This window comes from Marmota flaviventris, chromosome 8 (genome assembly GCF_047511675.1).
Source record: "Marmota flaviventris isolate mMarFla1 chromosome 8, mMarFla1.hap1, whole genome shotgun sequence".
NCBI lineage: Eukaryota > Metazoa > Chordata > Mammalia > Rodentia > Sciuridae > Marmota > Marmota flaviventris.
In genome coordinates, this window is record NC_092505.1 from 104465306 (window position 1) to 104471300 (window position 5995).

Below are 5995 nucleotides of genomic sequence, written 5' to 3' on the forward strand. Positions count from 1 at the left end.
CTTCTAAAGGGTCTCATTCCCAAATGCCATTATATTAGGAATTAGGGATTCAACATATGAATTTTGACAGAAAAAAAAAATCAATCTGTAGCAAGTGGTTTAAACTTGTATAGCATATTTTTTTTAATTTTACTTTTAATTTTGATGTTTAGTTACACATGACAATAGGACATATTTTGACATATCATATATTCACAGAGTATAACTTCCCATTTTGTGGTTGTTCATGATGTGAAGTTACACTGGTCATGTATTCATATATGAATATAGGAAGTTATGTCTGATTCATTCTGTCTTTCCGTTTCCAGTCTCCTTCCTTCCCCCCACTCTGCCCTGTCCAACCCAGTGAACCTCCCCTTCTCTCTCCCTCACCCACCACCTATTGTGAGTCAGCATCTGCATATCAGCTAAACTCTTAGCCAAGCTAATGAAGAGATAAGAGAAAGAAAACCCAGGGAACTTGGGTGAAATTAAATAAATAAGGACCAGAACTCTCAAGCCCATCTCTGGGGTTACTGCCTCTCTTCTGGAGGAAGAGCCTGTGGTCCTAGTGGGAGGGAAGCTCCTTGCCTCCAGGGCCTTTCAGCAGCTGGGGGAGGTGGTGATGGGGCTCTGAAGGTAGCTGAGGGCACTGTTCGTGGAGTGGACAGGATGGAGACGGGGAAGTTGAAGATGGTGGTGGTGGAGGTGCCTTGGTCCAGCACAGCCATGGCAGGGCTCCCGGCCTCCTGAGCAGTGCGGGGCCAGCACCTGGCACTAGCACTGCAGCAGCTGGTCCATGAAGCTGAAATTGGGGGAGATAATGCTTTGTCTCTGCTTCACGAACTCAAAGGCCTCGTCCAGCTTCACCCGGTTAGTCCTCATGAGGTAAGCGAGGCAGATGGTGGCTGACCAGGAAATGCCCGCCTGGCAGTGGACGAACACCCTTCCCCCAGCATTCTTGATGGAATCTACGAAGTCAATGGCCTCGTTGAACCAGGAGCTGATGTCCGCTTTGTGGTTGTCCTCCACGGGAATGCTCTTGTACTGGTAGTGGCCCTCAAAGTGAATGGGGCAATTGGTGGAAACATTGATCAGGGCAGTGATGCCCAAGGATCCAGCATGTCCTTGCGGGAAGCGTGGTAGGCACTGCCCAGGTACAAGAAGGGCAGGATCTCCACTGGGCCACCCTGGTCGTAAAGTGGGGTGCTGCAGGAACTGCATCCAGATTCTGCGCTGTCAGGGACACTAGTACTCAGGGGAAGGCTGAGCCCCATGGGGGTCGACTGTTTGCTACAGAGCTCCGGGCAAGACCTGCTCTCGACCTAGCAAGGGGTGCTAGCCAGACTCCGGGCCCCGCTTGCTCGCTGCCACCCCATCCGCCCTGCCATCGGCCTGCAGCACCCGGCTGTAGGCTCGCTCTTCGCTGCTAAAAGTTTCTTAGTGGCTTAAGATATGGTCTGTTTTAGAGAAGGATCCATGTACTGCTGTGTCCTTCTTTGTCCCTTCTGATTAAATTTGGCTTGAAGTCCACTTTGTCTGATATGAAGATAGAAACTTCTGCTTGTTTACAAGATCAATATGAATGATATGTTTTTTTCACATCTTTTTGCCTTCAGTCCGTGGATGTCTTTGCCTATGAGGTCTCTTGGAGATAGCATATTGTTGAGTTTTTTTTAATCCAATCTGCCAGTTTATGTCTTTTGACTGAAGAGTTTAGCCCATTTAGATTCAATATTGTTATTATTGAGATATGATATTTATTTCCTGTCACTTTGATTTATTTCTGTTTTTTAATTTGAATTAGTTTCTCCTTTGATTGACTATTCTTCTAGTATAGTGCCTCTCTTTGTTGGTTTTCACTTTTATTTTTCACTTCTTCTTCATGTAATATTTTATTGAGTATGTTTTGTAGAGCATGCTTTCTAGTTGTGAATTCTTTCCAATTTTGTTTATCATGGAAGGTTTTTATTTTATCATTAATTCTGAAGTTTAATTTTGATGGATATAGTATTCTTAGCTGGCTTCCTTTTTTTTTTTTTTTTTTTCTCAGAGCTTGACATATATTATTCCAACACCTCCTAGCTTTGAGGGTCTGGGTTGAGAAATGAGCTGAAGTCTGGATTGGTTTCCCTCCAAACATGACTTAGAATTTTTCTCTGGCAGCCTATAAAATACTATCCTAATTTTGTATGTTAGGAATTTTCATAACATGTTTCTTGGCATGGGGCTATTGTAATTTTGTATATTTTGGTTCCTGTAAGCCTCCTGTATCTGATTTTCTTTTTTATTCTCTCTGATATCAAACCCTATGTTGTCCTTTACCTTATAGATTAGTTTAATTATGTACATTCTAAACTCTTTCTCTGACCTTTCTTCTAATGTGGTGGCAATGGATTTTATTATTGAGGTATACTTGTTTGTTTGGAGTAATCTGTTTCCTTGTTTTTTTTTTTTGTTTGTTTGTTTTGTTTTGGTTTTTTTTTTGTTGTTGTTGTTTGTTTTTTGTATGTATACCTATGAAATAGTAGGTATATGAGGCAGTAAAGTTTCTGCCCTATAGACTTATCATGTCCTTGAAGGTTTCCAGTACCTCACCATTTAGAGGGAGACAAATGATAACAACAACCAATGCAAACAATATACAGCATTAAACCAAATGTTTTCTGCTATGACTTCTACAATATTGTCACAATAAACAGAAATGTTATTATCAATTGTTGCCTACAATAAAAACAGTAAGTTTGAAAATAGTTTACAATTTTCAATGGTGGATAAGGAGAGAACAGAAGTGATGTAAGATGTGATGGATACAATTTTAAAATTTAAGGAAGAGTGAAAGAATAGAGATTGGCCATTAGTAGAAAAAAAGAGAAAGAGATTCAAGGGAAACAGAGAAGTGAGAGAAAAAATATATATAAAGTAAAAATTTAAAAAAATTAAAAGATATAAAAAAACTGAACTATTTTAATCAATCATCCTAGTTCTGAAAATAATTGATCCATGAAAAATAAATGATTTCAAAAATGCTAGAAATGAGGGGGAAAATTGAATATGTTTTAATGTACATGAACCATCAATGTCATAATTAAGCAGAGAAAAAAAGGATAAAAAAAACAAAATAAAAAGATGTCAATCAAAAGTTAAAGAATTGATTCCATTGGAGTTCAAAAGATTCTCAGCTTCCCTTCTCAGTAGTTAGATGGGGATGTCTAGAGCATGATGCTTGCTCCACCCTCCACATGGTATTTTTAGGGTGAGAGAGGTAATCCATTATGCAGAACTCCTGGAGGGGTGTGTTAAGCTCCAGGCTCTTCTCTGGATGCCAATTGGTCTGGAGATTTTAAATCAGCACACTCCAGGGTCCAGGAATTGCTGGTCCACACTGAAAAACTGTACTCCAGGATCTCCCCTGAATTCCACTCATGTGGTGGAGGAGCCAATTCTTAGTTCATTATGTCACCTGCACACCCCAAGTTTCCTGGTCTTGGGTTCAGTCTCCAAACTCAGTCTCTCCTGCCCTGGCCCTTTTGAATTCTCTGCCAGGCTTGTCTCTCCCAGCTAGTTCAGCAAGCAGCCAGATGAGAGGGGTAAGGGAAGAGCCATGTGGTTTTCTGTGACCATTTGTTCCCTATAACCTCTTTTCACATTTTATTTTCTCCTGGTCACTTAGGCACACTCTATGTTTTATGGCATGGGTTTGCTAGTCCTGTATTTCCAGGACTCAGCTCCCTCAGCTACGAGTCACTAAGCTTCACTTGCAAAACATCTCCTTCTTCTGTCCTCCACATACTGCTAGGAGAGATGCAGTTTCTTTCCCATACAAGGCTACTGTGCAGCACTTTTCAGTTTAATTGGGCAGTGTCTATGATCTCTAAATTCTCTGTACACAAACATGCCTCAATCGTCCTAAAAATGTGGGTTCCTTTTTAAATTCCTCTCTCTCCACTGTGCTCACAGAGTGACTGATCTGGCTGGTGCCTCTGGCCATGGAAGCAGGTGTAGCACTGGAGATTTCTTCTTTATGTTATTGTATTCAACATCCTGAGTCCCCAATCTGCTTTGAATGTCCAATATGAAATTCCAGTAAGTTTTCCTCACCCCCATCCTTTGTTTTCATTCACCTACCTTGTTGCGAAGCTGCCTGTCTGCTTTAATGGCTTCACACCACTGAGCAGCCAAGAAAGCAACCTCCTCTATTCCTCCATCTTGAAACTGCCCCCTTGTATAGCATATTTTTAAATCATATTCAAGCTCTATTTTGGTAAAAGTTCTGTCATAAAAGCTAACTACTATTGAAAAAAGTCCTTAAGTGTTATCATTATTCATTAGTTTTGGTTTTTGGTTTTTGCAAACACCAGAACCTCCCAACCTAGATGTTGTTTGTAAATGACATGTTTGTCTGTCTGTTCTATTGTACTATTTTCAATCTAAGTTTCTTGGTAGTTGAATCTAATCAGCCAAGATACTGAATAATTCATTAGAAGAACTGGTTCTAACAGAACTGAGGATTTTTTACTTATCTTTTAGCTAACTCATAAGAAAATTAAAGCCAGATACTAGATGTATCCCAAGGAGTCGTTAGTGATGCAGACACCAGTATTAAGGATAGGCGATTAATATCATGGATATCAAGTGTATATTATCAAATCTAGAAACTTAGAGCAATAAAGAATATATTCAACATTTAGAAAAAATAAATGAGAGCTTCAAATTAAAGCATGGTACTCTTTGACTCTGGTCAACTAGATCTTGTTCTGCAGGTGGTGATAAAACTAAATGCACTACAGAAGCTATTTCATGTAGTTTTCAACTTGATTCAAATACCTTAAAGCTGTCTATTCTCAATTCATTAACTGATTCTGGAAGATAGGTAAAAATCACCAGTTTCAGGTCTTTGGCTAGGTGTCTTCAGTGACCTGAGAATGGTTTATATTTCTTAAACTGATAGGCAACAATCAAGAACTACCCCATAGTAAAACCTCTCAAACTTTACTGCAGGATTAATGGTTAACAGTGGCCGATAATGTCTATTTCATAGAGATTAAAAGGTTTTTGCTGAGAGCCATGGCCAAGTCTGTATGGCTCCTGGCATTTTGCCAACAGTATTGATTGACAGGTGAGGCATTACTATCCAACTCAGCTGCTACTTTTGAGTTCTCTCGCTACTTTGGAGTCCTCGTGGGGATTCCCCGAGAGTTCCCATTGATTGGAGAAGTGCAGGAGGAGGGATTTCCGGAGGAGATATTTCCGGTGGCTGGTTCCTGGACGAGCCACATGGCGTTCAGGAGGAGTTGCTGGTGGAGATCAAAAATAAAGTTTGTTCCTGTTTCAGTGGCTCATGATTTGTGCCCAGCCAGACTGCAGCAGGTTTTCCTTTTTTTTTAATTGAAAGAAAAAAGTTAAGGTTTTTCAATTTTTAACATCTCTTCTAGAAACAAAACCACATCTCAGTTTATACAAAGTTTTTTTTTTTTTTAGGAAAAAATTGGTGGTGATAAGACTAAATGCACTACAGAAGTCCCTTGCAATATTTGACAATGTCTGCTTTCAACTGAACTGTACAAAAGGTGAAATTCCTCAATTCATGAATCAGCCTGTTTCTAACCTATTAAAAAAACATAGAGGAAAGTGAAAAGGAATCAATCTCATTATAATTAAGCCCAACAAAAATGTCTTAGACCATAGACTTCAAAGGACACTGAGATCTTAACATTTTTCATTTTAGGATCTCTTTTGTTCCTTCCCCCTCTCAAAGATTGAGGGAGGTAGTGATTATGAAGTTTCTCAATGAACATTGAGACCTTGAAAATCTCTTAAATGAAAGTCTCAGGAAAATGGGTGCCTCATCACTGGAAAGATAGCAAACAAAACCCGAGCAATTTTTTCAGAACCATCACACTTTAGTTGCTGGCTGAAAAACTTGTCTGGTGAGTATTAGGAATACACAAACAATGACCAAGATATATTTAAATCTCATTATTATTATTAGCTAAGTAAAATGGGATTTTTAAAA

General features: G+C 39.5%; 1 pseudogene; it reads right to left on the reverse strand.

Moving 5' to 3' along the window:
- Positions 1 to 582: 582 nt before the first annotated feature.
- On the reverse strand, positions 583 to 1279 carry LOC114106393 (dual specificity protein phosphatase 1 pseudogene; annotated as a pseudogene).
- Positions 1280 to 5995: the final 4716 nt, after the last annotated feature.